A 20,223-nucleotide genomic window follows, 5' to 3' on the forward strand; every position below is an offset into this window, starting at 1 on the left:
TGATGAAGGCGGTTTTGTGCATATCTGCTGTGGCCATTGGGATTTGGTTATACCCTGAATATGCATCCAAAAAGCTAAGCACCTTGTTTCCTGCCGCGCCGTCTACGAGTCAATCAATGTTGGGTAAGGGATAAGCGTCGCGAGGGCAAGCCTTGTTCAAGTCCGTGTAGTCTACGCACATCCGCCATTTGCCATTGGCTTTCTTCACCAAGACAACGTTAGAAAGCCAAGTGGTGTATTGAGCTTCTTCTATAAATCCTGCGCTTAGTAACTTGTCGGCTTCCACCTTGGTTGCTTGTCGGCGTTCTTCCCCAAGCTTGCATTTTTTCTAGGATACGTAGTGGGATTCTTTATATATGGACAGCTTGTGGGATGCCACCTGGGGGGTCTACTCCAGGGAGGTCGGCGGCCGACCAGGCGAAAAGATCTGTGTTGTTGATGAGGATAGGTGTGATTGTGGCACGCTCGTCAGAGTTTAAACCGGTGCCTAAGTTAATAGAGTGACCATTAGGAAGCGCCAGAGGAGTGGTGTCCTCGACTGGTTTGAGGCGGACATCCCGGCCTATTCTGGAACTAGGGGATCGTTCGATATGGTTGGTTTGTTGGATTGGGAGTTGTGGTCACAAGCTTGCCATGTAGCATTCGCGTGCCGAGCGCTGGTCACAGTGTATGGTCAGGATGTCACTGGATGGGGCAGGGAACTTCATGGCCAAGTGAGGGGTGGAGACGACTGCGCCAAGTGTATTGAGGGAAGGACGACCTAGGAGGATGTTGTAAGATGTTGGCGCATCGACAATAAGGAAGCGGATTGGGATGGTTTTGGTTTGGGTTTCGTCCCGAAAGACGGTGTAGAGGTCTATGTAGCGCCGGGTGGATACTTGTTCGCCGGAAAAGCCATATATGGGCTCATCATATGGGATCATGGCGGTGTCAGGAAGTTGTAATTTTTGGTAGGTGGCCTAGTAGAGGATGTCAACTGAGCTGCCTTGATCCATAAAGACTTTCTTAACAGCATAATTCTCGATTTCGACGGTGATGACCATGGGGTCATCTTGTTGATGGTCGAGGCCGTGGAAGTCATCATCTGTGAATACAATAGGGGCATACGGCGCCTGTGATGGGAATAGGTGATATGGTTGATGGATTATATATGGTAGAGGTGTCTCTTTCTGGTAGAAGAGGTGGAGCCTCCGCTTGCGAAGCCACCAGAGATGGTGTTAATGGTGCCTCGTAAGGGGGGGTCGGCAGGGGTGATGTCGGTGCGGGCGGGCTCTGGTTGTTGATTGTTGGGTTAGGTGGGGTGGCTATTGTGATGGGAGTCATTTGGTTGACGTCTGTGGTGAGGTCGCGGGGGGTGGCGGGATCGAGAGGAGGAGGAATGGTCATCCCTACAGATGAAGCGGCAAAAATGGCCTGCACGGACCAGTTCTTCTATTTTATCCTGGAGTGCTTTGCATTCTTCCATAGTGTGACCGTGGTTGCGATGGTAGTGGCAATATTTGGTCTTGTCGGCGTTGGGAGGTGTGGTTGTTTTGCGTGGTGGAGGGATTAGATCAGCTTGGAGGGCTTCGTCTAGAATGCGGGAGCGGGCTACTATGAGGAGGGCGTATCTGGTGAAGCGAGGTTGGCGGGGTTCCCGTGGGCGGGTATCAGGGCGTGGGTTAGGCTGTGGGGTGGGGTTGGAGGTGGTGGCGACGTAGTCGTTGCAGAATTTGGTGTGAAGTGTTTGCATTTCCTCCATGCGGACGTAGTCGGCTGCACGCAGCTTGAGTTCGTGCATGGAGGCAGGTGGGTGGAGGTAGACATTATTGGCGAAGGGGTCGGGTTATAGAGTAAGAGTCATGCACTAGAGAATCATCTCTTGGTTGAGGTGCGTTGTACGAAGGGTGGCTTTACTAAAGCGATCGATGAACGCTCTGAATGGTTCGTTAGGTTCCTGTCTGATACCCAATAGGGATATGGTGGTGGTTTGATGGGGACGGCTTCCGGCGAAGTGGGTGGAAAACATGTGGGAGAGGATGTCGAAACTATCGATTGAGTAGGGCGGAAGAGTTGTGAACCATTCTAGGGCGGGGCCTTTGAGGGTGGTGGGGAAAGCTTTGCAAAAGACTGCGTCTTGGGATGTGTACAAGGCGACATAGGTGATGTAGACTTTAAGGTGCTCGTTAGGGTCGGTTTCGCCAGTATAGCGATCCAGGGTAAAGGGTTCCCACTGGGCTGGGAGAGGGGTGTTGGCGATAAAGTCCGTGAATGGGTGGCGACGTCTGGGCTGGTGAGGAGGGAGCATGTGAGGTGGGGGGTGGTTGATCATAGCAGGAAAGGTGGAGGTGATGTTGTGAGGGGGAATGTGGGTTATGGGAAGATATTATGGGTTATAGGGTGGAATATGTGTGGTGTGGAGGGTGGTGGGTATGTTGTAGGGGATATGGGTGGTAGGGAGGGTGGTGGCGGGGGTTGGGGGTGCGGTAAGCCCCGGTTGACCAGATGGAAAGTGATGGGGATGGGTAGAGGTAACGGGTGTCTGTTGGGTGGTGGTGAAGGTATAGGGGGTGGGATTGTATTCACTTTCTTCCTCTGTAGGCTGGAAAGCCGGAGACTTCACAACTTCAGAGGCTTCTTTGGCTTTTCCCTTCAGATTGGGATCAGCCTCGATCCTTCGCTTGAGGCGGGAGTTCTCTTGTCTCAGCGCCTCTATTTCTTCAGCACTGCGCTTCTTCAGGTCTGCGAGTTCCTGTTGCATCTCTGCTTGGCCGTCTAGGATGGCGGCCAAATCAGGGGTGATGCTAGGAGGTCCAGAGGGACCAGCATCCGCTTGCTTGTTCGCTCTAGCTCTGCTGCGGGTGGAAACCATCTTCAGAGAAAAACGGGTACTAAAGGTGTTCGTCTCGTGCCCCACGGTGGGCGCCAATTGTTCCTGCAGGAGAACAAATAAGATAAGTTAGGCACGAGTATCACCTTACAATGTAGTCTGCTATCTCTTCAGTTGGCCTCTTCCCGTTCGATACATGTCAGCTTGAACCCAGGAGGGGTTACCTGCAGGAGAGTCTCCGAAGCTCAAGTAAGTCAAAGCTCTCAGAGAGTCAAATCAGTGATTAATGAATGCGTACCTTTAATTGTTGGGGTCCATGTGTATTTATAGAACATTAATGATGTCTGATCATCCCATAGGTTGGGCCTTGACTTGGGCTCTAACTTGGGTTGTGAGTGAGCCTGGGCCCTAACCCAGGCCCTTAAGGTTTATTGAACGTGGGGGCTTCCATCATACTGAGTTTATTGAAGTGGTCGGCCTAGGCTCTAATCTTATCGGACATGCTGGAGTAGTCGGTCTAGGCCGGCTACTTGCCTTGATGGCTTATGTTGGTGATATGAGGTGCAGGTTGTTCCCTTAGATGTTTAGTTTAGGTTAAAACTGGTATAAGTTAGGCTAACTCGGCCTAGGCTGGATACTTGGCTGCCTTGATATGCACATTGTTTACTTATTTGGTCGAGTTTGGCTAGGTGCGGTACACCAGTCCCCCAGCCTTGTCCGATATGAGTTGTCGGTCAAGGATGATATGTGTTGATAAGCTAGCGGAACCGGCTAGGTGTGATACACTAAGTTTTTGAACTATTGCTTGAGATCTATGCCTTGTGTTGTTGTATGCTCCTTGAAATTGATTTTGACCTAATTTTAAGGAACTAAGTGTTCAGGACACCCTAAAACATCCTTCTCATCATTTTAAGTACCTAGTTTTGAAAAGAAAAAGTGTTTTCAAGACCAAAAACAGTTTGGCCGAGAGCTTTTACAATGCTTGGTGAATCCATTTGGCCAATTTTATTAGGTGTTATGCTACCAAAATTTATACTTGGATTTGGATGATATTGGCAAATTAGTTCCATGCTTTGACTTGGTTATGATCTTTCATGGTGTATGCATAATTTGAGGTATAATCTTGGCTTGTTCAAATGCTTTCCATAGAGTCCTTAAAAGTGCTTTTCATTGTTTTAGTCTTGTTCAAGTTGTCTTTAAAAACAAGTTTCCTTAGAAGTTACACTTTCTTGTTTTTTTTTTAGCTTTGCTTGCTTGTCTTTAGGTAATCTTTGTTTTGTCTTAGTAGTTTTCTTTTCCTTGTCTTCCTAGAGTGTTGTGGCCGAGCCACTTGTTTGAGCTTTGAAAAAGTTTTCATCTCTTTAAAGGTGTTTTCACTTGTTTGGAAGGTTTTTGAGTGCTAGCCTTGCTTGTGTGCTTTGGGAGTGTGATCAAAAACACGTGGGTGCTTGAGAAGACCACACTTGGTCTCCGGTTTGGAATTGTTTGTTAGCTAACCTCTTCCTTGTCTCGGTTTTTGGTGAGTTTTTGGTGTAGGAACATGAATATGGATCCAATCTTGGAGGTAGAAGAAGAGGAGTCGGCCTCACCTTATTCCCCTCCCATGGTGACTCCTATGGCCCAAGAAAGTGGACAAATGACCCTTGCCAACATCTTACGTGAGATGGAAGTGAGTAGGAGAGAAACTTTTGACCAATTGAGGGCGGATAGGAGGCAAAGTGAGATCTTCCTACAAGAGCACATCCAAAGACTTGAGCTTAGGGAAGATGAGAGGAGAAGGAGGAGGTCCTCTTCCGAGGACTCTAGCCATGGTGGAAGAAGAAGAAGACACGGCTATGATGGTGGTGGAAGGCGCAATCAACTCCCAAAAAGACAACCTCCACCAATCAAGATTCCAAAGCTCAAGGGGGAGAATGATCCAAACCTCTACATAGAGTGGGAGCAAAAAATGGACCAAATCTTCAATATTCATTTAGTTAGTGATCAAGAACAAGTAGATTTAGTAGTTTTAGAATTTGAAGATTATGCCATGACATGGTGGCATCAATTGTGTATGGACAATATTAACCAAGAGCCACCCGCGGCCTCTTGGATGGACATTAAAACTTTGATGCGCGCTAGATTTGTTCCTTCCTACTATAGGAGGGAGACTCTTTTGAAGCTCCAAAGGCTTCAACAAGGGTCTATATGTGTGAATGAATATTTTAAAATGATGGAGTCCATGCTTCTCAAAGTAGGACTCCAATTTGAAAGTGAAGAAGAAAAGGTAGCTAGAGTTGTGAGTAGTCTTAGAAGAGAAGTTCAAGATGTAGTTGAGTTGTATGAGTATTCCACTCTTGACAAAATTTTACACTTGGCCTTAAAAGTTGAAAGTCAGTTGAAAAAGAAACAAGAGGGCAAGAGGAATACTTCATACAATGAATACTACTCTAGAACTTGGAAAGGAAAAGAAAGAAAGGATGAGAAACCACCTTCCAAAGACCACCCACCTAGGACTAATTCGTCTAGAACCTCCCATGAAAGTGCAAACTCTTCTCAAAGTTCAAGAACTAGTTCCATCAAATGTTTTAAGTGTTTGGGCTATGGTCACATTGCTTCAAATTGCCCAACAAAGAGGAACATGATCTTGAACCCTAAAGGAGAGGTTGAAAGTGAACATTCTTCTCCCCCCTCCACTAAAAGTTCTTCCTCCCACACTTCTTCCCAATCTTCAAGTGAGGATGAAATCAAACCTAATGAAGGAGGTTTGTTGGTGGTTAGGCGCATGCTAGGCCAAGTGCCTAAAGAATTTGAAAACCAAAGAGAAAATATTTTTCACTCAAGGTGCCAAATCAACAACAAAACTTGCTCCCTCATAATTGATAGTGGAAGTTGTGTTAATGTGGCTAGCACAAGGGTTGTGGACAAGCTTGGCTTGAAAACCATCCCTCATGCCAAGCCCTATAAGCTTTCTTGGCTTAGTGAGGAAGGTGAGATTAAAGTGGACAAACAAGTCCTTATTAACTTCTCCATTGGAAACTACAAAGATGAGGTATTATGTGACTTAGTGCCCATGGAAGCAACCCACATTTTATTAGGAAGGCCATGGCAATTTGATAGGAAAGCTTTTCATGATGGCCATGCCAACAAATTTACATTTAGCTTCCAAGGCAAAAAGATCACATTACTACCTCTTTCACCAAGAGAAGTCAATGAGGACCAATTGCAAATGATAAAGAAAAGAAAAGAAGAGAAGGCGCAAAAGAAGGCGCAAGGGCATGGCAATGAGTCCAAGAACAGCATGATCACCCTCAAAGGGGTGAAGAAGGTAATGCTTGCCCAAAAACCCATCTTCCTAGCTTATCCTAGTGAATCTTCCCCCTCCTTCCAAAACCCTCACTCTAGATGTCCCTTAGACTTGTCATTAGTCTTAGATGAGTTCAAAGATGTTTTTCAAGAACCTCCAAAGGGTCTCCCACCCCTAAGAGGTATAGAACACCAAATTGATTTCATACAAGGCTCATCTTTGCCTAATAGACCAGCCTATAGGACTAGTCCCGAGGAGGCTAAGGAAATTCAAAAACAAGTGAATGAGTTGTTAGAAAAGGGGTGGGTGCAACATAGCATGAGTCCTTGTGCAATGCCCGTGATTCTTGTCCCCAAAAAGGATGGAACATGGAGAATATGCATAGATTGTAGGGCTATCAACAATATAACCATCAAGTATAGGCATCATATTCCTAGATTAGATGATTTGATTGATGAGTAACATGGTGCAACCATATTTTCCAAAATAGACTTGAAGAGTGGGTACAATCAAATTAGAATCAAAGAAGGTGATGAATGGAAAACCTCTTTCAAGACTAAGTTTGGATTATATGAGTGGTTAGTCATGCCTTTTGGCTTGACCAATGCACCTAGTACATTCATGAGACTCAATGACCATGTTCTTAGAGAGTTCTTAGGGAAGTTTGTTGTGGTGTACTTTGATGACATTCTCATTTATAGTATGTCTCAAGATGACCACTTGCATCATTTAAGGAGTGTGTTAGAGACCTTAAGGAAGGCATCCTTGTATGCTAACATGGATAAATGTGTGTTTGGGATGGATCATGTGATCTTCCTAGGTTTCAAAATAAATCAACATGGGGTCCATGTGGACCAAGAAAAAGTGATGGCCATCAAGGATTGGCCTCCCCCCCAAAGAATGTAAGTGAGCTTAGGTCTTTCCATGGATTGGCTAGTTTTTATAAGAGGTTTGTGCCAAACTTTAGCACCATAGACGCCCCTCTCAATGAATTGGTCAACAAAGGTGTGGTCTATAAGTGGGGCAAAGATCAAGAAAATGCTTTTGAAACTTTAAAACAAAAATTGATCAATGCACCACTCTTAGCCCTCCCTAACTTCTCCAAAACTTTTGAAATTGAGTGTGATGCATCCAATGTAGGCATTGGGGCCGTGCTTCTCCAAGAAGGGCACCCCATAGCCTATTTTAGTGAGAAACTCAAGGGGAGTCACATCAACTACTCCACCTATGACAAAGAGCTTTATGCTCTTGTGAGAACTTTGCAAACTTGGCAACACTATCTTCTTTCAAAGGAGTTTGTGATACATAGTGACCATGAGTCACTCAAATTTTTGTAAAGCCAAGGCAAGTTAAACAAGAGACATGCTAGGTGGGTAGAGTTCTTAGAGCAATTCCCATATGTGATCAAACATAAGCAAGGAAAGGCTAACATTGTGGTGAATGCACTTTCAAGAAGGCATTCCCTCCTTTCAATTCTTGAAACTAAATTTCTTAGTTTTGATCATATTAAGGAATTGTATCCAAGGGATGTTGATTTCTCCTCCATTCTTAGTGAGTGCCACCAAGGGGCTTACAAAGACTTTTACCTTCTCAATCAATATCTTTTCAAAGGTAAGAGACTTTTCATTCCCCAAGGTTCCTTAAGAGCCTCACTCATTAGATAGGCACATGAGGGAGGATTAATGGGGCATTTTGGGCCAAACAAGACTTTGGAAGTCTTGAAAGAACACTTCTATTGGCCTCACATGAGGAAGCATGTAGATAGGCATTACAAAAGTTGCATAGCATGCATGAAAGCCAAGTCTATGAGTCCAACCCCATGGCCTTTACACTCCCTTGCCTATCCCTTCCAAGCCTTGGGTTGACATATCTATGGATTTTGTCTTAGGCCTCCCAAGGACCAAAAAAGGTAGGGATTCCATTTTTGTAGTGGTGGATAGGTTCTCTAAGATGGCCCATTTCATTCCTTGCCATAAGATTGATGATGCAACTTATATTGCAAATCTTTTTTTCAAGGAAGTGGTAAGACTACATGGCCTACCTAGGTCTATTGTAAGTGATAGGGACTCCAAGTTCCTAAGCCATTTTTGGATAACCTTGTGGGGTAAACTTGGCACCAAGCTTCTTTTCTCCACCACTTGTCATCCCCAAAGTGATGGCCAAACCGAGGTGGTTAATAGAACCCTAGGGCAAATGCTAAGATGTATGATAGTGCAAAACATTAGAGAGTGGGAGGAACTTCTTCCCCACATAGAGTTTGCCTACAATAGGGTTGTGCATTCCACCATTTCTCATTCCCCTTTTGAGGTTGTGTATGGGTTCAATCCCCTAACTCCCTTGGACCTCCTTCCCCTTCCCACTCATGAGGCATGGACTTGCCAAGATGGTGAAGCCAAAGCCAAGTACATCCAAGACTTGCATTCACAAGTCAAGGAAACCATTGAGAGGAGAGTTAAGAAACAACAAGAGGATGGTAATAAGGGAAGAAAGGAAGTCATCTTCCAAGAGGGAGATTGGGTTTGGCTTCACTTGAGAAAGGAGAGATTCCCTACTCAAAGGAAGTCCAAGCTCTTCCCTAGAGGGGATGGCCCCTTTCAAGTCATTAGCAGAATTAACAACAATGCTTATGAGTTAGACTTACCCCCAAGCTACAACATAAGTAACTCATTCAATGTTTGTGACCTTTCTCCTTTTGGTGTAGGGTTTAAGAATTCGTGGTCAAATTCTCTCCAAGAAAGGGAGGATGATGAAGGCGTGACCACCTCCTTAGAAGCTCCCTCAAGAAGGATCACTAGAAGCATGTCTAGAGAGGAGTCTTTTATTCCATCACCTTTATCTTTGTTTTGCATTACTTTGGTTTGAATTCCCTAAGTTGGTTTCTAGTTGACTTTTTTTGGTTGACTTGTTGACTTTGATCCAAAGTTGACCTTTGACCAATATTAGATTAACTTAAACCAACATGCTAATCCTTGTTTGTCTTGTTTTGTAGGTAATTAAGAGAAAGTAGAGCATGGCTAGGTGGCACTTGGTGATTGGAGCACTTGGATGAAGTGGAAAAGAGAGGAAAGCAAAAAGCATAAAGCAAAAGCAAAAGTAGACATGTACCTTGTCTCCTTTTACCTTTGTGTTTTATGCCTTAGAAGGTCACTTGGTCTCCTTCCTCTTTTGGCCTAGAATCCTCATGGGAATGCCTCCACCAATCATCTCCCTTCACTTGGCCAAGACTCACTCTCATATTAGGTTTAGGGTTTGCTAGTTAATCCTTTTTCATGTTTTTGTATTTGCTAAAGGACCTATATGAACTCCTATTTAAAGGGTGCTCCTTGTCTTGTAAAAGGGTTGATCATTTTGTTTCTAAACTATTGTCTTTCAACCATTAAATTTTCGTGAGCTCTCCTTCCTAGAAGTGAACTCACCTTTGCCTTATTTTGCTTGCAAGTGACGGCACCATCACTCATCTCTAGGGCTTGGTTGGCTTAGATCCCCCCCTATGAGTGGCGTGCTTCTTCCATGCTTCATCTTCTATGCTTTCCATTTTTAATGTTTCTTCTTTCATTTTGGTTCTTTAAGTGTTGTTAATGCCGTGTGAGTTTAAGCTTGAATCCAACTCTCTTCTTCCTTTCATGAGCTTGAGAAATGAACCTTCACATCTAGATAGCTTGCTATCTTAATGTCCAGTGGGAATTTTCAAAAAGCTTTCTTAAATAACTTCACCATATTCATAACTCTAAAAGAAAACAAGATAATCCTTCATCATTAACAAGAAATCAATAACAATAATCTTTAGGAAACCAATGATGAATCCTATTTTTAAAAAGCAGTGAAATCGACCTATTTTTCTTTACTATTGTTTCTATTTTATTTTATCTTTTTTATCTTTATCTCTTATATTTTTATTATTTTATTTGACTAACTCTTTTGTATAGTTTTATAAGAACTAACTTGTTAAAAATCAATTCCGTGTTCGTGGGAGACGACTTTGAGTTACTTTACCCTTTTTATTTTGTTGACTACTTTCTTAACAATACTGAATTTGTTATAGCTTAGTAGTATTAATTTGATCGCGTCAATGACAACGTTATCACATGCTCAATAAACCCAATTATAGAAAATCTCAATTAAATCAATCTTTAAGCACACAAATTCAATTAAATACCCAGAATTAAACATGAAATGAGGGCAAAAATACGCACTCATCATAACCACACACTTATCCTTTTGCACTCCTGGGCAAAATTGAGCAATTTCAAAACTTTATTCTGATGTATTTTACTTCATATCAACACTAGATCAAAGGAATGAACCTTACTTGAGACAACTCAATATTCTAGAAATTAAGTTACCATGCATAAACAAATGAAAAGATTCTATTTTTCACACATGAGTTAATCTTTTGAATTCACAAGACAATCAATTATGAAAGAAAGCACTCAAGTTAAATGTGTATTTTCTCACCAAAATTCGTTCAAGTGTTTTGGCTTGTGTTTTCACTCAAAATACTCATGCAAGTAAACACTTTTAATTCTTAATAAGACTCTAATATTCACAAACTTTCAAAAAACATGCATTCAAAGATCATAAGGACTTTTTTACAGGTTATAATGGGGCCAAGACAAAGGTAGGAAAAATTTTAGGAGTTTTGGGTTTTTGAAATAATAGTGTAGGAAGAATAATGGAGCATAATTTCAAAAACAACTCTTTTTCGTTTATTACTCTTTGTTGCTCTCTCCTTTTTTTTAGAAAGACATTATTTTTTTCATTTCAACACTTTTTCATCAACAATTTTTCCTTTTGCCATTTTTATTAATTTATGGGTGAGGTAGTCACCCACACACTTTATTCCTCAACCAATCCTATCATAATCCACTAGCTCCTTTCTTTCTTTCTAAGATAAGGAAAAACATGATCTTTTTCTTTTTAGGGTTTACAATGGGCTTAAAACAAGAAAAAAGAGGTTTAAAGCTCAAAGGGGCTACCAATGGATTAATATCAAGGTGGGATTATTTGGCCAAGTAGCTAGAAACAAGAAATGCTTCAGTCATATCAAATCATGCATATTCACTTAAGTTGCAAAATAAAAGAATCAAGCTAAACATTTGAGTATAAATAAAACATGCGCAAGTCACTCAAGAAAAAATAGAAATGGCACATGGCGGTCCATCCTTTACATTAAGGCTCAAGACTCACAAGGTCAAACTCTTTCACAAAAGATTTAATCAAGAAATTCTCAAATTAACTCAATTAGCAATTCATAGAAACAATCCACCCATATCAACATGACTTTTATTTTTCCAGAATTATGATCATCTCAATTACTGAATCAAATCCTAAAAATCCAATGTCAATATGTTTTATTGAAAGCAGGGAAATATTTTTGCGGGATTTCTTATGAGACATATTGTTTAAAAGTTTCACTTAGTAAAAAGTTAATACTATCACAATTTTCTCAAAAAGAAATCACAATTTTTTTTATGAAAAAAAAACTGAAAACAAAAACAAAAATTGAAAAACATAAAAAAAATCCTACCTACAATTTGTCTCCCCCACACTTATTTCAAAAATTGTCCTTGATGGACTTATTTTGGGGAGGAGATGAAAAAAAATTATGACTTCTGGCTCAATCTGGCATATGTCATTTTTTTTTTAAATTTTACAAAGTACAAATCAGCTTGTACCATTTTTTTAATTTTTACTTTTTGAATTTTATGAAAACCAAAAACAAAAAAAAAACATATTTTTGAATTTTTTTTATATGTTTTATTAAAATCAAAAACAAAAAACAAATATGCATGCAATTTAAATTTTCTATCAACAATGTTTTCAAAAGAATATGAGTCTAACCTTTTTTCTTTTTGAAGCAACCTTTCCTCTTACTCCGCAGCCAAGTCAACAAAAATCACCAATAAAAATCTATTTTCATCATTCACATCAACAAACTTGATGTGTGGAGTGTGTGGCTTCAACTCAATTTGAGCATTATTAGGTGCATTCAGATGGTTAATCGAATCATCAGTAATCCTTGTAATCTCATCTTGTAAGCAAAAATATGCACTTGAAGAAGTTGAATCTGTTGCTTCATCATTAACCAAGTTAGTTGAAATAGTTGATGCTTCAGCTGCATCTTCGAATATCGTTGGCTCTTCAACTGCACTTGGTTCCTCCATTGTATTGTTCTCACAACTTTGCTCCTCAAAAAGATCATCTACACTCATATCATCATCAATAGATAAAACTTTATATTCACATTGAGCATCATCAACATATTCATCAGTAGATATGTATGTGTGATAATCTTCAATTTCTTCATCAGCAACATCTTTAGCAAAATTAATATGTCCATCAATAGACATATTACTATGAGCATCATTATATCTATCAGTAGATATATCAGTGTGATGTGATTCTGGTGTTGGTTGATCTAACATTTGAATCGTGTACTTATTCACATTAGTGCTCAATTGTTCCATCCTCTGATTCATGCTCCTCAACATTATCATTTCATCCCTTTGTTCAACTATCGTCTTCATAAGTTTTTCTAAGGTGGCCTCCATAGCTTTGTCTTTCATTAGTTGACTTAAATCTTCCGACATTTATTCAGCTCTAATGGCCAACTTTAGAAGCATATATTCTATTTCATGACGAAGTGCTCTAAATTCTAGGGTTTCAGCAAATCTCGGATGGCATTGGAGGGTGGTAGTAACAGTACAAAGTAATTCTACAAAGTTGTTTTTACTTGCATCCCCCGTCATGTCATACAATACTTTATCATTTCCATACCATTTTTGCTCAATATCTTTGCATTGTTGATCAGCTCGCAACCTTTCATCTATGGTGTCTAATTTCTCTTTCAGTCCATCCATTAATAACACAACTTCCTTATAGGATGGTCCATTGATTGCTGCAACTTGTTGTGATGGTGCATGTTGTTGTTGTTATTGAGAACCAAATGGAACATATGATGGCTGAAGTGGACACTCAGAATATGGTTGTTACTCATGGTATGATGGTTGCTCATATTCCACAAAAGATGATCTAGCATATAGATCATTAAGTTGACGTATAGTTAACCTACTTAAATCAGGTGCAGAAGTAGGTGTAACAATTTGTTGCTGATAATCATATGAATCATGTGGTTGTTGTGGATAGTAATCATAGCTCACTTGAAAATCACACTGTTGATTATTTTCATAAGAATAATGATTTTTCATTTTTGGAAGAGGTTTAATGAAAAGAAATAAGTTGAAACCTTGTTGAGTAGACTTCCAGGAAAGAGAGGTGTGTCTCAATGGAGAACTTAAATACATTATCTTTCTTTAGCCAAAGTGTTTCCAAACTAGTTTCAAAAATTTCTCAACAAAATTCCTCAAACAAAAGTTATGCTTAAAAAATAACTAAATAAAATAAAATAAAATAACTAAAGAAAAATAAAAAAAATGTTAGAACAAAAAAAAAGAAAAAAATGTTAGTGATAAACAAAAATAAAATAAATAAAATAAAAAATAAGAACTAAAATGATAAAAATTCTAACCATGCTCCCCAGCAATGGCGTCAAATTTGATAACGTTGTCATTGACGCGATCAAATTAATACTACTAAGCTATAACAACTTCAGTATTGCTAAGAAAGTAGTCAACAAAATAGAAAGGGTAAAGTAACCCAAAGTCGTCTCCCAACGAACACGAAATTGATTTTCAAAAAGTTAGTTCTTATAAAACTATACAAAAGAGTGAGTCAAATAAAATAATAAAAATATGAGAGATAAAATAAAAAAAGATAAAATAAGATAGAAACAATAGTAAAGAAAAATAGGTCAATTCCACTGCTTTTTAAAAATAGGATTCGTCATTGGTTTCCTAAAGATTATTGTTATTGATTTCTTGTTTAAGACTTCAAATTAATCAATGTAACTTCTCAATTAATTTGTTGGCATCCTTACTTTCAACCAAAGTAACTTCTCAATTAAAAGCAAGAACTTTGTAGATTAATCATAGTAAATTTAACCAAAGCAACTTCTCAATTAAATATTACTAATCATAATCATGTCCATTATTTTACCTCTTATATCTAGTAAAAAACTAATTAACCAAAGTAACTTCTTGATTAATTCTAATCTAAGTTTTCACCTTTAATCAAAGTAACTTCTCAATTATTAGCAAACACTCATTCAATCATATGAAAGTTTCTAAAATTAATCAAAGTAACTTCTCAATTAAAATTTAAAAACCCTTGGACTCATATGATTGTTATGTTATGTAGATTTAACACTGTGCTAACTTGCTACAATGTAAAAATCATTACTTTCACTAAATTAAGAACCAAAAGATATAGATGAAAATAAATCTCAACAAGAATCAAAAGAACAAACAAATTAATTGATCTAACCTAAGAATCCAATTAAAAAATTACAACGGAATCAACCCAAGAAGTTTAGAACTCCATGAATAAAAAATAAAAATATAAGAAGAATAGATAGAGAAAGGAAACAAAATTAGGGCCCCCTAAGGGTTCCTAAACTCCGAAGTCCCGAGCTTGTCCTTTCTGCTTCTCTCTTAGTCTCTTTATATAGGAATTTGACTGGGCTTTTCTGTTGCTAAAATCTCTCAAATATCTTTTAAAATAAAGATAAAGATAAATATTTAAAAATATTTGGAGAGATATAGATTACTTGACAAATATAATTGGTTGATAATATCAATATCTAATATAATTAAATTAATTAAATAATTAAAGATATATGATAAATTATCACCAATTAGTATTTGTATTAATTTTCCAAATCAACCATTTGCAATCTCCTTAAATTATCTTCTAAATAATCCAATATCTTCAAGATATATTTGTTTGTTGTGGAACTAAAAAGATTCAAGAAGATCTTGTCATATTTAAAAATATTTGGTAGTTATTATCTTTTAACATTTTATGATATAATTAAATAAGATAACTATTTAAAAATATCAAATAAAATATCTAAAGATATATTATTTCCAAATTATCTTCTATCATAAAGATAAAGAAAACCGCAAGGTCCAATTTTTTTATTCCTCTCTTCTTGGTTTAGCCAAACTTCTTCACTTTTTCAAGCTTTTCTTGCCGTCTTCATGCAATGCTTGGCTTGGAATTTTTTGCTTTTGATAATTTCTTATTCTTGGATTTATCTTTAAGGTGTCATGAAGCTTTAATCAATTTATTTTCATACCTCCATGAGCTCAAATTTGCTGCAACTGCACTAACACACCTCAAGATATCCAAAGAACATTTATGCAACTAAAAAGTTATTTTTAACATGTTTTTGTATCTCATGCTCAATAAACCCAATTATAGGAAATCTCAATTAAATCAATCTTTAAGCACACAAATTCAATTAAATACTGATAATTAAACATTAAATGAGGGCAAAAATACGCTCTCATCGTTCATACTAAAGAGAATGCTCTCATAGCCAAGAACAACAAAAGGAGAAAATACAACAACACAGGTTTTTTCATCTTGTCCCTATTACAAAAAAAATAATCATCAACCCAACAAGTGTTGGTGGAGGCTAAATGTAAAAAGCCACAATGCGATCATTAAGGACATGTGGAAAAGGTACGCAAATCCTAAGATCCTCAAGAAGATGTCATGGTTGTAGAAGGATAAATCAAAGGAAAAACTATTCCTTGGAACATCATGCACTACTAAAAATTTGATTTTTAACAGTTAACGGTGTGATTTAGTGGCGGTTTTAACCGCCACTATTTTTATTTTCGTCAGTTAATCAACTGACATAGAATTTAGCGCCACAAAAATCCTATAACGTCGGTTTAATACAACCGCCGGAATAACCGTCGTTAAGATTATTAAAGTCAGTTTTAAACGCCACTAAATTTTAAGAAAGAAGTCATCTAATATTTTAGCGGCAGTTATAACCGCCAATAAAATCCTAACTATTTAAAAAAAATCTAATATTTAGCGGCAGATGTAACTGCCAGCAAAATCAAAATTAAAAAAATTATATAATATTTAGCGGCGGTTATAACCGCCAGCAAAATTATAATTATTTTAAAAAAAATTAATCTAATATTTAGGGCCAGTTATAACCACCGCCATTAAAATTATATTTAAAAAAAAACATTTAATATTTAGATGTAGCTATAATCTACAAAGCCAGGGTAATATGCAAAATATATTGGTAATCAGATAAGGAAAACTTCACTGAATGTGGCAACACTGCAATAGCCACTCACAACCAACTAGAGATTGCCTAGCTCTCATTCTCCCCCACCCCAATCTTCCTAACGAAAATTCCACTTTGACCCTTTATCCATGTAGGAGTGGTTAACAAATGGAGAAAACAATAATTATCAAGCCAAATATTTGTATAAGAAAGCCATGAGGACAAAGCATGTGACAGAGAAGTATACCAAATAGAATCGCTCATTGACATTAAAAAACATTCTTTTCTGAAAATTACGAAGCCTGCCTGCAGATACTTCTTAGCAATAAATAATGAGATCCAACAACCAGTAATAATTCAACTACAATTAACGTAATATGGTAACTTTTAAAAAGGAATTAAAATATTCATCAATTATAGAAATGTGTAAAAGGTGTAATACAAATATTGCGATCCTAACCAGTATCTGTGAAGCACACATTTACCACAAATCTTGAGGTTCCTAATTGAACTATTATCATCTTCTTGCTTAGTTGACCAAAAATCTATTAGGTACAAATCATTGAAGCTCACATGAAATTCAGCAGTATGCTTCTGACATCTGAAAAGAAATCTAGAACATGAAAAATTTGACATTAAATACTGAGCAAAAGAAAGGATCATGCATATCAGTAAAAGCTTTGTCTTACCTCCTAGAATAGAAGGATGGTGAGCTACCAAAGGCTAGAGGAACTTGATGATTGAAGCACGAGTTTTTGGTTTCTGCATCTGCCAAACATAAAACATTTGAAGTACCACCCACATTAATAAGCACAAAAAGACCAATAAGAAAAATAGATAATCTACCTTGTGCTCTAAGATGATGTCAAAAGTTGTAGAAGTTGCCTTTTCTACATCATAGATAACTTTGGCAATCTTTATAAGTCATGAATACCATAAACATCAATATCTTCAAATATAAAATGAAAGGAAATCAAACATGTGGGTGTGTGAAGAAATGGACCTGTCCAGGATCTGAGACATTAGATGAAAAAAGCTCATTTTGAAATTTTGATCATCCAGACCAAACAAACTGCAACATTATGAACATTGCACATACAACTTCCATCAGATTAAAGCAAATTATATTATGATAAGTTTCAGCATCCATCAGGTTTAACCTCATAATTTTAGACTGCATCAATTAGAACATTGATTTTTCCATACTGCCTAGTGCCTAGTTTGTAATCATTATATGTATACAGAGTTGATATTCCAAATTTAATTATAACATCTGGCTTTAATAAGGTTGGTGCATGCATGTGTTATCGTTCAATAGAGAGCAAACATTGCAGAGTTTTAACCTAGGTGGTTGGTGAATTGAAATAAGCTCCAAGAACGGTATAACAATATTGGCATCTATTTTATAAAGAAATGTTTTAAGGAGAGAAATAATGAGCCTACCTTATGTACTAAACACCAGGGTTTGAATGATATTTCAATGGTTTACAGGCACAAATACCTCTGGTTTCTTAATATAATGCTTTGAGTGGTGACCATATAAAATGGCAAATGCTCCATGTGCATCAATGGCTCACTAAAATACAAGAATGGGAACCCTGTTGCGGCCTCATGGCAGCTTCTGTTGCAGCCTCATGGCAGCTTGCTTACTTTCCACATGTTGATATGATACTAAACTTTAACCAGAAGATATATATTTTCTGCAGAAATGACATACTATATTTCAATGGCTCAAAGTTTGTCATACTTACATAAATTTCTGCAGAAACTACAAGATCATGGAGAAGAGAATACCACCTATCATGTACCTTTGATATTATATTTTCGAGAAAATTGCACTGCACCTTTGACAATTGACTCTAGCGAGGCACCAACCTACAAATTATAAACTAAACATTAACTTAAACACTAAAACATAAATCCTCAACTATTCTCCAAAAAGAAAAAGAAAAACTGTTTGTTCTACTTACAACTGCAATACAATTTTTTTGAAAGAACCAACAATTTCTAGCACCTAATAATAAGCACTCAACCCCAAATCCAAAGAATATGATTAATGTAAAACTTAGTTGTCCAGAACAAATAATAATCAAGTATAGCAAACGAATTTTAGATCTACAACTCACGTGTTTTTAATCGACAAACTTCCTTGGAGGAAGTTCCTCCATTTGTTTTCCCAATTTACTTTCCCTTCACCAATTCAGTATCTACTAAGAGCCAAAAAAGAGAAACAAATCATAAACACCCTTAGTTATGGGATGTAGGTACCTAAACACCAAGCAACCACGAAATTTCATTCAACAACATTAAGAAAAAAAATTCAGAAAGAATGAAATAAAGAATCTAAATTCAAACACTAAAAAGATAAGTTGGAAACTAACACGACAATAAATTAATGAATTCAATAAACATCATATTGCCAATAGAGGAAGAAGCAATTGTTGATCCACAACTAAAGATCTCAACTTCTAAAATTTCCTGTCACCACGTGCTCCAGTTCCTTAACAACGTCATTCAGTTTCTCAAATGAAAAACACTAAAACACTATTCTCTAGTGACTAATTTTTAATTAAAAAAAAAGCCTCGACGAAAAACAATAAACAATGTAGACGTGAATTCCACGGTTTGGTTTACATACGATTACTATTATTTGTAAGAGAAATTTTGTGTGTATTGATATACATGCAACAAAAAAAGTATAAGCAAGAGAAGAACTTTGGATTGAAATTAGAGGGAAATGAATATGGAAAAAGTAGCAGAATACAGAGAATGAAAGAGGAAAAGAGAAATGAAATGGATATAGATAGGAAATTGAAAGCGAATAGAAGGAGAAATGGAAAACCTCAACAACGTTCTTGAGCTTTCCCCGAAACCAATACAAAATGTCAGTGATTGAAATTAGGGATTAAGAGAAGTTGAAACTTCAAAAAAAAATTTATTCGAAAAGAAAAATATCTAATATCTTACAAGAAGGAAAAATCATCATAAAAAACAAGAAAAACACTTAGAAAAAGAAAAATGCATGAGAAGAGATGACTTACAAGAATGGCTACCACAATAGAAAGGATGGATTCGTAGAAGAAAAGATACTTTCCAGCATAAGAGAAAATGACGTACGAAAAAAATAAAATCAACTTTGTAGAATTTTCTATGATGGAGATGCGTCAATTAACCGATTTACCTACCAAATCCCAAATACTCTTGCCATAAAAATAACAATTATTTAAAAATACATGTTAAAATATCTCATCGGTTTTTAACCGACTGTAAATGCTACATAAATTTTTAAAATTCTTTTAATATGGTGGCATTTTAATAAACTGTCGCTAAATTAATGCCACTAAAAACCATTTTTTCGGTAGTGATGTGTTACAACCAACAAATTTATAAAAGATTGAATTATAAATAGAGGTTGTACAAACCACATGACTTATGATTGAGAACATTTCAAGAAGCTCAACAAATCAGATATTTCCAAAGTAAGAATTGGGAATGGAGAACAATTTGATGTGACATATATATATTCTAAGTATGGATGAAGGAGTATTACAATCGATGAAAGTAGACCATCGTATATGACTTTATTATGACCACCGTTTATTTTTTCTTTGAGAATTAATGTAAATTATACACCTTTTAATACATTTTTTATAAATATTAAAAAAATGATTAAAAAATATAAACTTTTATTTTAAAATTTTCTGAATAATATTTTAATACAATTTAACCAACACAAATAATATTGTATGAAGAAGAATATGGTATAGTTAAAACTTATTTCACAAGTTAACATATGCAGGCGAAAAGAGTGCGTGGAATGTTTTTTTGTTGTCTAAATGAAACATGGATTCATTTCTATATATGCAAATTAAAACCTCAGACAGTTCACAATCAATGACAAGCAGTTGTGCTGATACAGAAGAATGAATGAGTGAGAAATGTGTGGTAACTAACACATGATTATTAATGAGAAAC

Source organism: Vigna unguiculata, chromosome 7, assembly GCF_037176805.1.
Source record: "Vigna unguiculata cultivar grain cowpea cultivar isolate G323 ecotype 2 chromosome 7, ASM3717680v1, whole genome shotgun sequence".
Taxonomy (NCBI): Eukaryota; Viridiplantae; Streptophyta; class Magnoliopsida; order Fabales; family Fabaceae; genus Vigna; species Vigna unguiculata.